The sequence below is a fragment of the Sapajus apella genome, unplaced genomic scaffold (assembly GCF_009761245.1).
Source record: "Sapajus apella isolate SASKATOON/1434 unplaced genomic scaffold, GSC_monkey_1.0 scaffold3, whole genome shotgun sequence".
Taxonomy (NCBI): domain Eukaryota; kingdom Metazoa; phylum Chordata; class Mammalia; order Primates; family Cebidae; genus Sapajus; species Sapajus apella.
In genome coordinates this window covers 32084807-32099918 of record NW_022436943.1, presented here as the reverse complement: position 1 = coordinate 32099918, position 15112 = coordinate 32084807, and the positions used below count along the sequence as shown (strand labels likewise).

At 36.1% G+C, this 15112-nt stretch overlaps 1 protein-coding gene and 1 long non-coding RNA gene across 9 annotated transcripts in view; one reads left to right on the top strand and one right to left on the bottom strand.

The window, feature by feature from the left end:
• LOC116532544 overlaps window positions 1-15112 on the bottom strand; it is a 177196-nt gene that overhangs the window by 41850 nt on the left and 120234 nt on the right. The window lies entirely within an intron of this gene.
• The window catches only part of RSPO2 (R-spondin 2), a 223442-nt gene that overhangs the window by 195647 nt on the left and 12683 nt on the right, over window positions 1-15112 (top strand). The window lies entirely within an intron of this gene.

The following is a 15112-nucleotide window of genomic DNA, read 5'->3' as shown; positions in this document are numbered from 1 at the left end:
TTCCCAGTATGTAGTCTTTTATCCCTGACTGCCCCCAACCTTCATCCTTTGCCAAATCTCTAAGTCCATTATATCTCTCTGAATGCATTTAAAAATGCATTCAAAAAAGACAACTTTATAACTCAATTAAAAAAACCACATATTGTATGTTCTCACTTATAAAGGGGAGAGAGCTATGAGGTTGATCTAAATGCAGGATATTAATCTTATTATAATTGTATATACTGATCTTTTATGGAGATTTGAAGAATACTTCCCTACCTCTATATTCTCCTATATTTTGTGCTAAAAGTTTTCTTCTTTTCCTTTTTTCTGAATGTGTATTTAAACCATAAATCTGCTTGAGAACTGATTGTGTGTGTGTGTGTGGTGAGAGCTGGGAATGCAATTTATTTTCTTTCCCTTTTGGATAACCAGACATCCTAGCATGACTGATTTAAGATCCTGTTCTTTTTCTACTGCTCTGGTACATGAGGCTTCTATGTATGCATGGGTATGGTCTCTTTTCTGTTCAACTGGTCTGTTTGACAATCCCTTCATTGGTGCCATACTGCTGTTAATTACTATGCATTTATAATAATAAATTTAAAATTTGGTAGAACAAGGTTCCTACCTTCTTTTAATTCAGCGGCGTCTTGGCAATTTTGGCTCCCTGATCTTTCATAAAAATGTTAAAACCAATAGAGGTACACAAAAGCCTTTAGGGATTTTTATTTGAATTACATCCATCTTCCATATAATACAGGGACTTTCAAAGAGTTTAATACTGATCCCCTCCTCTCTCTTTTCAAAGAATATGTTAATATTGTGCAGTACTAAGTTCTACCTTATGTTTAATCCTCATAGTTAGACATTTTTTATTGTTTGATATATGCAGTGCTTGTTTTGATGTATCTATATGTTCATGTCTCCCTCCCCTTTTTGTGTCTCATACTTATTTTTGTGGCCAATTTCCTACTTTCTGAAGCGCATCTTCAGATGTTCCTTTTAGTGAGAGTTTGTTTATAGTACACTCAGTTTTTGTATGTTTTAAAGTATCTTAGTTACATTCACTCTTTTTTGTCTTATTTTTATGTTCAGAGGTAAATGTGCAACTTTGTTATATGGGTAAATTTGTGTCAAGGGCATTGTTTGTCCAGATTATTTCATCATCCAGATACTTAGCCTAGTATTCATTCATTATTTTTTCTGACTCTCTCCCTCCTTCCACCTTCTACCCTCCACCCTACAAAAGGCCCCAGTGTCTATTGTTCCCCTTATGTGTCCATGTGTTCTCATCATTTAGCTCCCACTTATAAGTGAGAACATGGGGTATTTGGTTTTCTGTTCCTGCATTAGTTTGTTAAGGAAAATGTCCTCCAGCTTCACCCATGTTCATGCAAAGTACATGCTCTTATTCTTTTTTATGGTGGCCTGCTATTCTGTGGTATAGATGAACTATATTTTCTTTACCCAATCTGTCATTGATGAGCATTTGGGTTGATTCCATGTCTTTGCTGTTGTGAATAGTGCTGCAATAATCATATGAGTGCTTTTGTCTTTATGATGAAACAACTTATATTCTTTGGGTATATACTCAGTAATGGAATTGCTGGGTTGAATGGTAATTTTGTTTTTAGCTCTTTGAGGAATCATTACACTGCTTTTTTAATGGTCGAATTAATTTATACTCCGACTAACAATGTATAAGTGTTTCTTTTACTCCACAACCTCACCAGCATCTGATATTTTTTGACTTTTTAGTGATAGTCATTATGACTGGCGTGAGATGGTATATCATTGTTTTGATTTGCATTTCTCTAATCAGTGATGTTGAGCTTTTTCTCATATGATTGTTGGCCACATGTATGTTGTCTCCTGAAAGGCATCTGTTCATGTCCTTTGCTCACTTTTTAATGTTTTTTTTTTTCTTACAAATTGGTTTAGGGTTCTTAGAGATGCTATTAGTCCTTTGTCAGATGCATAGTTTGCGAATATTTTCTGTAGGTTATCTATTTACTCTGTTGATGGTTTCTTTTGTTGTGCAGAAGCTCTTAAGTTTTGTTAGATCCCATTTGTCAATTTGCTTTTTTTGTCTTTGTCATGAAATCTTTGCCTGTTTCTACGTCCAGAATTGCTGAGGTTGTCTTCCAGGGTTTTTGTAGTGTAGTTTGGGATTTTACATTTGAGACTTTAATCTATCTTGAGTTGATTTTTGTATACGGTATAGGGAAGGAGTACAGTTTCAATCTTCTGCATATGCTTAGCCAATTATCCTATTTATTGAATGGGGTTCTTTCTCCATTGTTTTTGTCAGCTTCATCAAAAATCAGATGACGTAGGCGTGCAGTCTTATTTTGGAGCTGTCTGTTTCCATGTATCTGTTTTTGTACCAGTACCGTGTTGTTTGCAACTGTACAAAAACAGATACATGGAAAAATGGAACAGACAACCCCTGTAGTATAGTTTGAAGTCAGGTAGTGTGATGCCTCCAACTTTGTTCTTTTTGCTTAAGATTGCCTTGGCTATTTGAGCACTTTTTTTGGTTTCATATGAATTTTAAAATAGTTTTTTCTAGTTTTATGAAAAAATGTCATTGGTAGCTTGATGGGAACAGCATTGAATCTATAAATTGATTTGGGCTGTATGGCCATTTTAGCAATATTGATTCTTCCTATAGTTTCTATCCTGAACATGGAATATTTTTCCATTTGTTTGTGTTATCTCTGACCTCTTTGAGCAGTGTTTTATAGATCTCCTGGTAGAGAGATCTTTCAGCTCCTTGGTTAGCTGTATTCCTAGGTATTTTATTCTTCTTGTGGCTATTGTGAATGAGACTGTGTTCCTGACTGAGCACTCAGCTTGACTGTTGCTGTACAGGGATGCTAGTGATTTTTGTATATTGATTTTGTATCCTGAGAATTTTCTGAAGTTTGTCAGGTGAAGGAGCTTTTGGGCTGAGACTATGGGGTTTTCTAGGTATAGAATAATGTCATCTGCAAATAGGGATAGTTTGACTTCTTTTTATTTGGATGTCCTTTATTTCTTTTGCTTGCCTGATTGTTTTGGCCAGGACTTCCAGTACTAAGTTGAATAAAAGTGGTGAGCAAGGACATCCGTGACTTGTGCCAGTTTTCAAGGGGAATGCTTCCAGCTTTTGCTCATTTTGTATGATGTTGGCTGTGGATTTGTCATAGATGGCTCTTATTATCTTGAGATATGTTCCTTCAATGCTTACTTTATTAAGTTTGTAATGTGAAGGAGTGTTGAATTTTATCACAAGCTTTTTCTGTATCTATTGAGGAAATCTTTTTTTTTTTGTCTTTAGTTCCATTTATGTGATGAATCACCTTTATTAATTTGCATGTGTTGAAACTTGCATCCCAAAGATAAAGCCAACTTGATCGTGGTGGATAAGCTTTTTGCTATGCTTTGGATTCAGTTTGCCAATATTTTGTTGAACATTTTTGCATCAATGTTCCTTAAGGATATTGGCCTGAAGTTTTCTCTTTTTTGTTGTGTGTCAGCTTTTGTTATCAGGATGGTTCTGGCCTCATAGAATTAGTTGGAGAGGAGTCCCTCCTCCTCAATTTTTTGGAATAGTTTCAGTAGGAATGTTACCTGCACTCCTAAAAGTTAGTTTTGCTGGTTATACAAATTTAAGTTGATAATTGGTATTTATATTTTCTGGCCTCTGCTGTTGAAAATTCAGCAGTCCATGTAAGAATAACTTTTAAAGGTGATGTGATACAATCTAGACAGTACAAAAACTTAAAGAAAAACTTAACCACTTCCTCTTACCATGGAAAAATAAATAACTCATTTTTCTTCTCTCTTTTTTTCCTCAAGGGGAGTTTGTGTGTATAAAATCCGCTGATTGAAACCATTTTCTGTAGTCTTAGAAAATTTTAAAAACTTATTTTCCATCAGAGGTGTGTTTTCTAGTCATTAAACATCACTATAGACAACATTAATAGCTATATAATCTATTTTAGGGTATAATGTACCCACCAAATAATTCCTTCACTGTTTCACATAGGTTGAGTCCATGTCTGATTATATAAATAAATCTGCAGTGACTATCCGTGCTAAAATCCTTTTCTGCCTTTTGAATATTTTTCTCATGGTAGAGTCCCCTAATTGCATTAAAAAAATCAAAAGGTACACACTTTTTGAAAAAGTTTAAAACAGCTGTCTATTGTATTATAGAAAGGTTGTACCATTTACACTTAAACCAGATGTATATGTGAAAACTTCATTATTTTTAATCTACTTTATATTTTAACTTCTTGCACTTAATTTTGAATGTATACATACACAGGTATGTACAGGTAGTATGTAAAATTCCCATAGTGGCATTTGGGGAAAGAACTCTTTATCTGCATAACATTATGCATTCGTAAACCCTTAATGGGGACTTGTCTTAATTTCTACTTCTAAAATAAAATCTGGTACTGGAAGACACTCATCATTTTAATGGAAAAAACACTGTATTTCAATCACTCAATGTACTCAAATTGTGAAATGCACCATATATGGAGTTCTACGGAATAAATATGTAAGGGGATTTATGCTCGAATCCTACTTTTCTTTTTATCCAAATATTGCAACATTTAACATTTCCACTGCAGACTTTCCTAGAGGATCATGTTTTTAGAATCTCCTTATGATTTAGTCTTTTTGGAGTTGGTTTTATGGAAACCTTTTGGATAAGATCAATGATAAAGCAATTTATAAAATTTATACCAATTTATAAGCCCTAACAAGTAACTTGAAAGCTCACATCCTATCATGAATAAAATGTTTACCTGCCATATTTGTGATCTCAGTGAATTACCAAGTGAGAAAGTATTTATAAAGTGATGCCCTCAGCCAATGCACATTAAGTAGTAGCCATAGTAATTAAAGTGCCATCCTTAAGAAAGTCAACTCTTCACATCTGGCAGGCATCTTTCTTATTTCCTTCTTCCCTCACTCCCTCTTTATCTTCCTGGTAGCACATAACCTGCGTCATCCATGTTTTTCGTCATTTTCATATCTTGTTTATATATACAGGGACTTGGAGAGAGATGTTAAGTCTTGCCCTGCTCCTAGCTAATAGGCATTATTTCACCTTATTTTGTGGCATAAAAAACTAGACCCTTGAAGCTTTGCTGTTCATTGAAAAATGTTCTTCATCAGATCCAGAAAAGTAGCAGTGATTAGTTTTGAATTTAACCCATAAGCTTTAATATAGCAATTTTGCAACTTTTAATTTTTATTTTTTTTTAATTTTGTAACTTTGTGTTTTTTTTGCAGAAGAGTGGAGTTTTATTATTGCTCAAATAAGTCTCCCTGAGCATTCAGGGATTTGAGTTTTTAAGGACAACTTAGTGTGTTGGGGGAGCCACTGAGCCAGGAGTGCAGATTGGGTTAGGTCAGAGATGAAATGATAGGGAGTTGAAGCTGTTATCTTGTGCTAAGTCAGTTACTGGGCGGGGACCACAAGGTCAGATGAGGCAGTTTATCAATGTGGTTGGTGCCAGCTGATCTGTCAGGTGCAGGGTCCACAAAATATCTCAAGCACCAAACTCAGGAGCAGTTTCCAAAGGATCAGAATCTGTAGCTTCCAGCTACATGATTCCTAAATCATAATTTCTAATCTTGTGGCTAATTTCTTAGTCCTACAAAGGCAGTGTAGTCCCCAGTCAAGAGTGAGGTTTGTTTTAGGAAAGAACTGTTACCATCTTTGTTTTAAACTGTAAACTAAGTTTGTCTCAGTTAGTTCAACCTAGGCCCAGGAATAAACAAGGTATCATGGAGGTTAGAAGCAAGTTGGAGTTGGTTAGGTCAAATCTTTTTTACCGTCTCAGTTATAATTTTGCAGTGGTAGTTTCAATCCCTCCCTTTGGGTTTTATAATGCCTTAATCTTAAGGTGTTGGCTAAAGAAGATGGAAAATGGGTGACAATTGCTCTAACTTCTTCTTGCTGATCAGGGGCTTAGTGAGGGTAGATGTTGACCTCAAGATGAGAGGAGTGAAACCACTTTGCAACTGTCTGGACAACTCATGCAGGCTGGGCTGGGGTTCCAAGGCCTACATGGCAAAGGTGTTAGTATTGTTATCTGTAGTTTTAGTACCAACTAGGGCAAGAAGTGCAATTCCCAGTTTTAAAAGTAAAGATCTGAAGGCATTGGTCTGTGTACTTAGAGCCCACAAAGAATTTAGGATGTAGTCCAAACTGCAAAAAAATTCAAGAATAGCTAACAACAGGTATACTATAGTTTTTCTTTTGAAGCATATTTTTTTCTCTCTGTAATGTCCTCATTTTCTATTAAAAACAAATCATGATAGAACTGATTTGTTTAAAAAATAAACTTTAGTCTTATTTTACTTGGTTTGATTATGTGCATAAGGTGCAGCAAGAATAATTATTTTTTCACATAGGCTTTTAACATGGGCTTTGATGGGACTCTGTTCCATAAGAAATCTCAGATAAGACTTCTTAAAAACTGAGGCAAACCATGGGTTTGTATCCTTAAATATCTATGAGTTGGGTAAATTCCTCTCCTCTTGAGGTTCCAAGATAACTTGGGGCTCCTGGTCCTATTAGTGACATTCTTTACTTATCACAGGTCAGAAACCTTGTACAGCGACTGTACAGACAAGATATGAGGACAGATTTCTCAAGGTGCTCTTATTGACTCTGAGTCAACTCTCATTCTTTAAAGAGAGCGTACCATTCCAGTCAAACTTGGTAAAATAACCAGTTTCTCCAATTGTGTCCTGTTAGAAAAGAAAACATTTTTATTGCACTTCTGCAAACAACTATACTGCCATATACCAAGAATACTCGTAAATAGTTTCAAAATTCTGGAGGAATCAGGTAGAGAGAAATAAATATGCTCCAAGTTTTGTTTATAGGAGTATATTTTACTCAATTGTTAAAAACTGTACATAGCTCAAAAGACGTTTTCTTGGCTATGGAAAACAAAAAGGTTCAACAGTGTTTTAAGCAAAAAAAGTTTGTTTTTTAAAAAAGGATTACTTGTCTATTAGTTCAGTCCATTCAGTTAACTCCTGTTCTGCTTGACATTTATGAAGATTTCAGCTCTCCATGAGAGTCTCAAAAGTCTCTTTCTCTATTCTTAATGTCACATTCTCCAAGTTATTAGAAACCTGCATTTTAAGAGCACCTGTCGAAGTCTTGTAGCTGATTATAAACCACCTTTTGAAGAGCAACAAGACAATTGTGGATGACAAAAGTCTTAGAACAGTCATTATTAAAGCCACAGTTGACTAGGAATTTTGGTTACTTCTGTGGCATACAACAATTTTACATAACAATTATAACTATTAATAACATGCACTAAATAATCAGAATTATGGGAGTTCTACATAATTTTGGAAGATACAGCAGGAACACATTTACACAAATATACCCTAAAGAAAGCCAAACATCAGTTCATATTTGACAGTGCCTCCTGTATGATTTTTATACCAAATAGTCCAAATACGTGATTTTGGACTTCAGGGGACCTAATGTCTAAAGAATTAGACCAGAAAATGACATACTTAATAATTTGATTTTAGAAAGTCTGTCAAATATCAAAGATTTAAAACACTGGATTTCACAAAATAAGATCACAGATTATTCATTTATCTGGAGTGGTAACTGAAAAATTTTTTATTTTTAATTTTTTCGAGATGGAGTTTTGCTCTTGTCACCCAGGCTGGTGTGATCTTGGCTCACTACAATCTCTGCCTCCTGGGTTCAAGCAGTTCTCCTGTCTCAGCCTCCCAAGTAGCTTAGATTACAGGTGCCAACCTCCATGGCTGGCTAATGTTTGTATTTTTAGTAGAGATGGGGTTCCACCATGTTAGCCAGGCTGGTCTCAAACTGCTGACCTCATCTGATCCACTTTCCTTGGCCTCCCAAAGTGCAGGGATTATATGCATGAGCCACCTGCCTGGTCTCAAAAAAACTTTTAAAGGCAAAAAGCTTTACTCTGATAGAAGAGACTTGGCTTTCCAAACAAGACCCTGTGAAGACAGCATACGGCCAACTGAATCTCTCTTCTCTCTTTTTTTCCCCTTGCTATTTGCCCAAAAGGGCAAACAAAAACCTTTCATTATCTTTTAATATTGCATAAACACCTCTCAAAAGGGAAAACAAAATTGTATGTTTACATTACTACATCTTTAATGCTATAGCTAGTTTTTAAATAAAAATTTTACAAATCTATCCAGTTTTAATTAATTTTACCACAAGGTAAGATTTTCATAAACTTTTTAGAACCCTTTACAATTTTCTGTTAAACAACAGATTAATTTTTAAGAAAACCATGTTATTTGGGCACATGGGCTGAAATTCTGGCCCCTCATTAGTGTGCTTTTATTTTAATGTTTAACCTATGGAAAAACAAACAGTTCCCTTCAAATCTTAGCCAACTTGCTTATACCCACAGAACTTTCTTTACAAGACCAACTCTTTTCTCTTGCTCAAATCTTCAGTTTTGTCCCATTATTCTTTTAGGTTAAGACAATCTTCAAAACCCTCTAAACTAGATAAAATTTATATTTCCTTTAACAAAAGCCATATTCCCATGCCTCCTTATAATCTTTTACCAAAAACATATTCTACTTTGTTACCCACATTGTATGTAAAACTGTTTCTCAGGTAGTCTCAATTACATGTTACAATGTTAACTGTTGTCAAGTCTTCACTGAAAATAAAAGTTGCTAAGTAAGTGATTTTAATTATATACTAGGTGTGGGGCCTAGGACATCAGGCAAATAAGGTCTGACTCTTTCCAGCATGGTAACTAGGTGGGGCATGGCTAACTCCACATGCCACTAGGTCTCATCTAGAATCTAATGCTCCATAGTAAGTAAATTGAACAATTTTTGAAAAGTCAGAGGCAGGCAGGCTATGACCTTAAAGCATTTAGCAAATCTGATATCTGACCTTAATGTAGACCAAATGCCTACACTGCAAAGTCAAAGGAACAAAAAGGAATTAAAGTTTCTATTTTTTTGACAAAATATTTGATGTAAGCGCTTATTTTTCTAAGCCAATTAATCAGAGCTCTTTTATATATAAACATCACATACACACACAAATAGACAGAAGATACAGTAGTTGTACGATTTTTCATTTGCCAGTTTCTTAGTTGGATTCCTGGCTTCAGGGTGAAGCCCTCAGAGAAACAAGGCCAGAAAAGCATGCAGTTTATAGGGCCTAATAAGTAGACTCAGCTGGAAGGCAAAGACAGATCCCCATAGTTAAGGGTGCTGTTTTATACTGGATCCTGGATCCCCAAAAAGGAGAGAAATGTCACGGAGAAGACAATGTAATATAATGCTTCTACCATGCATTTCATTGCAAGGCAACCAAAAGCCAATCAGCCCATAGGAGTCTGATCTCTCAGTGGGGGTTTGGGGATGTTTCTATACCTTCCAAGTGGCCAAGAGCATGCTCCTCTAATCAAAACATCGAAGAGCCAAGTATTCCCCTCATAACTGCCATTAGCCATCCCCAAAAGCGTATTTCCTACCTGCTTATTACACATCAAGGCTAAAAGCTCTCCCATAATGCAAAGTAATTTTTGATACCACCCCCAAATTCAAAACCATTAGATAACACAATGCAAAACATTTTTTTTTTCAATTCCTGGGGTTCCATGAGGAAAACAGGAGTTTTTCCAGAATGGGGTTAATGGTACCTCCTCTGCTTTTCCCCAGGAATCCAAGGCTGTTAGAATTTATATTAGGTTCTCTCATGTTGACATCAAGAGTGGCAAGAAGACAAAATGGAGAAAAGCAATTCAGTCAACTGAGAATAAAAAACCTTTTTTTTCCTTCAGAAAAATAAGATACAAGAAAAGAAAAAACATAAAGACCTTTTAAATATATGTATAGCTTGGATATCCAATTTTAATTAAACTGATTTTAACTGTAGAGCTCTATTATCTTAAAAAATATCCCTTTAAATCTCTTATCACCAGATACTAGCCAGGCCAGCCTATTTCTGGCTTTTGAATTCTACCACAGGTAACTTCCCACACAAAATTGGTAAGTTTTAACTAAGTTTATAACTTAACCATGGATGCATAAGGTGTCTCAAAGAGATGGTAAGCAGTTTTCTTTTTCTTTTCTTTTTTCTTCTTCTTTTTTTTTTTTTTTTAAGAAAAACAAAACAATATTTAGATGTCCTCAAGGGTACTACAGAAAAAGGAAAATTCAAGCCAGGAAATCAGAAGCCATCCATGGGGGGAGAAACCCTCAATAAATGTAAAAGTTACGCAATAGTAAACCAGAAAGGAATTGGTACAGAAGCCAAAAATAGAACCTAGGCCACCATTGTCAAAAGACAAAGCCTTAGCTACTGAGCTACACAGCACTGAGCCGGGTCCATTGCTCTTGCCAGAACAAATCTAGAGCAGTCCATTTCGAGCTTGTAAAGGCTTTTAACTCCCCAAGATAATTTGTAAGGCTAGGACATAAACCCCCAAATTTCTGTCTTCTGGATGTTGGAAACCAAGGGAAAGTATCCTCATGTGGTCACAAGATTAAGCTCTTAAAGACAGAAAACGAGACAGAAATTTTACCTGGTGTTGGTTTCAAGGATCCACAGAAAAGTTGGTAGTTGACCAGTCTGCTGGGTTGGCTTGAAAAGCAGGCTTATAGGGGTCCCAAACCCACGTTCTATCTTGTGATACCCGTCTCTCCATTACAGAAAGATTCTTAGCACAAAATGCACCAATTTGCTATAGCCTAAGACTAGTCTCACAAATCCTTTTTTTCTATTAATCCCTTGTAGAGGAGACAAATAGTGATGTTTGCTGTACACACAGCACAAGAGAGCAGAAACTTGACTGATAAGAATTTTTTACCCTTTTTCGCTGTCATCCTGAGTTTCTGGGTTTCTATTCTCTATAAGAGCTTCCAGAAGAACGGAGCAGCTTTTGATGAGTCTGCTCGCTGTGCCGTATTTGTGGCATTCAAGCCACTTTACAACCCACCATTTTCTGTTTTATGGAACCATAGGCAAAAGATTATCAGTTTTGCAAGATGTTGCCCAATGGGCTGCGCGGGGGAACCACATTAACATTTTTTTTTTTTTTGAGACGGAGTTTCGCTCTTGTTACCCAGGCTGCAGTGCAATGGCGCGATCTCGGCTCACCGCAACCTCCGCCTCCTGGGTTCAGGCAATTCTCCTGCCCCAGCCTCCTGAGTCGCTGGGATTACAGGCACGCGCCACCATGCCCAGCTAATTTTTTGTATTTTTAGTAGAGACGGGGTTTCACCATGTTGACCAGGATGGTCTCGATCTCTTGACCTCGTGATCCACCCGCCTCGGCCTCCCACAGTGCTGGGATTACAGGCTTGAGCCACCGCGCCCGGCCTTAACATTTTTCATCCCAGCAAAATACACGTAACAAAACAGACACTAGTCACTGCAAAGAGTGGATAGTCACCCCGAGACAGACCTGTTGAGGTCTCTTCAGGGCTCACTGAGTGTGACAAGACAAATAAGGAGGGTTCTGTGAGTTAGACCTGCTGAACTGTCAGCAGTTCCTTCTGTGATCCACTCCACATACACAAACACACAAAGATGAAAAGGTCAGAAGGCCTTCTAAGAATTCAGAGTATCGCTTCCAAACTGTCCTCCTATTCTCCATCTGAGAAATCGCCCTGAAATCTTCCTGTGTGAGAAGTCTCTCAAGCCAAGACTCTTTCTGCTAGTTAGGGAGATCCAACTGAGACCTCCCAAAAGCCATACCAAGACAGACACCCTCCTCTGGTCTACAGATCCAGTCAGAAGGAAGGAGGTGTTGGCAGAGCCTAGGACACTCACCAGCCCAGATACCCCAAAATTGAGCTACAGACAGATACCCTTTAACAGGGCTATGCTTATGGGATGTCTCCCATAATTTTTAAATCTCCAGATTTTTTGGCCTTAATATTTAAAGATATTTGCAATTTGTTAGTCATAATCCTAAAACTATAATTCTATCTACACATTTATGTAGAAGTAAATTGTCTTCTCACCAATATGCCTAGATGTGCTCTATGGAAAAGCATATTTTAAATACACATGCACAAATGAATACACAAAAACATTCTATGGAAAAGCATATTTTAAATACACATGCACATGAATACACAAAAACATTATATGGAAAAGCGTATTTTAAATACACACGCACATATGAATACAAAAAAACATACACATCTCAGGGAAACTGCATAGTCTCCATAATTTTAAGGAAATTGTACATAGTCTCCTAATTCATTGCTGCTGAAACTGTCAGTGACCCAGAATTTAAGATTCAATGAAAGTCCATTAAAACAGCTGCAGTTGTCTTTCAAAGAAAGATATATGTTAGTCAAATTTGGCCGTTAGAACCAATTTGGCTATTAATAAAACATTTAGATGATGAACCCTGGGCATTGTATTACTGGAATTTAAAATTTTTCTACAGGAATATTAGGAAAACATAAAGGCACCTAAAATACATTTACATATTGATCTTTGCAATTTATTACCCACAAATTCTCTCTGTTTTGTATTAGAATCAAATTGATTAGAAGCAATTTCCAGGTTTCTTAATTCATTAATTCATTCCTTCTGATTTCTAAGCTACTGTAATGAAAATAGATACCTGATTTTTGAAAATTCTAAGGAGGAAACTTTTTTTTCACATCTGTTCTCAGTAACTCAGTCTCTAGCTTTCCTAATACAGAAAGGCATTATTATGACTATGTTACAGCTTTGTAGTTGCAATTCTGTTTTAGATTAATGCCGTGGTAAACAGTAGAAAACACTTCTATTTTTATAATAGAAATGTTAAAAGGTATTTTTTTAACCTATTCTGTGAGCACTGACATCTTTTTTTGTTTCTTGATATGCATTCTGTGTAGTCTTCTCAAAGTGCCTATGATTATTTTGATTTTTTGGTACTCTTATTTGGATCTGCTGCCTTAAATCATCAAAAGTTAAATAGAATGCAGTATTTGAGCATAGTGAATATTCAGTGGCCATCTTGTTTCCACAGCACACATCTTGTTTAGACTGTTCCTGTTCACTGTTACTGGCATACACTTTTAACTCAAAGGCACTGACCAATTTAGCTCAAGTTTCAGTACACGTCCTTGAGCCTGCCCTGCTAAGATCATGGAAAGTTTGTTTAGTATTCATCATAAGTCACTGATGTTCTTTATATGTCAAACTCCAGGTAATGTCTTTTACTAAAATTACGGTAGTTTGGAATTTGAATCTCTTGTTGGACACCTCTGATTCACTGGTGATTGATTTTAAATAATTTTCATTATATTTAAAATTTCTAAATGTTTGTAAACGTTTGGTTTCTCGTGCTTTAACACCTGAGAAAAGTAAAACTGACAAGAACATAGTGATAGAAGCATGACAATAAGCAATACTTGGAAAATGTATTTATGTAAATAAAGATATTTATTGCATTTTTATGTGTGGGTATATGTGTGAGTAGTAGCTTCCTTTGATTTTACTTTATATTGTATGTTTAACAGTCTCTATACATTTTCTGGAGAACAGAATGTCATTTTCAGTTGAGAGGACACGAACTCATTTCATTAAATATTATGCTGTTTGTAAAAGATAATTAACCATGTTCTCCTATTTTAAGATTTGGTAGTTATAGACAAGGATATTCCTGTTTTAAGATTTGGTAGTTATAGACGAAGATATTTAGGATCAAGATAATCCAGCAAGGTTGTGGATTTTTTAAAAACCTTGAAAATGTGATGTCTCTAATAATCATGAGGTATGCCAATCATGTTAGAGTTCCATTGCCTCTACTTGGGTGGTTGACAAAGATTCTAAAGTGTCCAAAATATTTGTCTGGTCTTGTGGATAGAGACTATTTTGGCAAATGTTTGTTACTTTCTTTGTCTTGTGAGAGTAACAAAATATACCACTGGTTATCCTAGTATCAAACCACTAATGGCCCAGTCTTCATTTTATGAATTTAATGATTCAGCCACTTAAAGGAATGACCAGTTCATGGGGTTTGCAAGAGTTTATGATTGCAGGGAAGAGACTAACATTGACCTTTCTTTCCTCTCCTTCCCCTCAGGATTACACTTACATAAGTATTATAATGGACAAGAGGGTAAACTTTGGGACTGGACTGCATGAGTTCAAATCCCAACTCTACCACTTACCGCCTGGTTTACCTTAGGTTTACTTTACCACTCTGATCCTTAGGTTCTTCTTCTGAAAAGTTCGACATCCTTCACTTTAAATATTTATCTCAATTACCTTTCTTTGATTATATGAGTCTTAAATTATCACATGTACCATGAAAATATGTGCAACTCTTATGTATCAATAAGAAAATTAAAAAAATAAAGGAATAAAGTATTTCATAGGGATATTTTTAATATGAAATGAGTTATTTGGTTCAGCACTTGGTACTTATCACACTACTTATTTGATTATTTAATAATTTGGAAGAAATGCAGCATCTTTCTAAAAGAAAAAAAAAAACTTGTAGTGGGCTTTTCTTGACTTTTTTCTGCAATCCAGCAAGTATCTTGATACCACCAGTATTTGTGTCACTGGGACTGAGGTACTTTTCTCATCTTTCCAGTTTTTGAAGGGCCGACTCTGCAACCCCTAGTTAGAAGCCCCAGACTTGATTATAAATTGGATCTTTTTTTCAACTGCAATTTTCTTGGTCCTTTAGAATTTTTGCAGCCAAACCAGATAGCCTTTCAAAAATAACATGTTCATTGAATAGAGATATTCTGTAGAGTAACTCCCGTTTCTGGAATATGTCCACAGAAGAGATAAATCCGGTATAGCACAAGTGACCTGCACCACCTCAGACAGAACATAAAGATAAGGGTTCTATCCCTGGGTGTGCACCCGCCTCCTCACACTGGAAGCTTGATTTCTGTTTGCTTGCTTCTCGGAACTTCGCATACAAACAGATCCCAGGGAAGGGAGTCCAGGCCGAAAGAGGTTTGCACACCCTTTTAGCAGTACTTTATGCTCTAGAATTGTATGCAGTTAACATTGCACCAAGTCACCCGTGAAACTGAAAAAAAATTCTGGGCTTTCAGGAGTTAGCGCATGGCTAGGGCATTTTTTTTTTTTTTTTAAAGT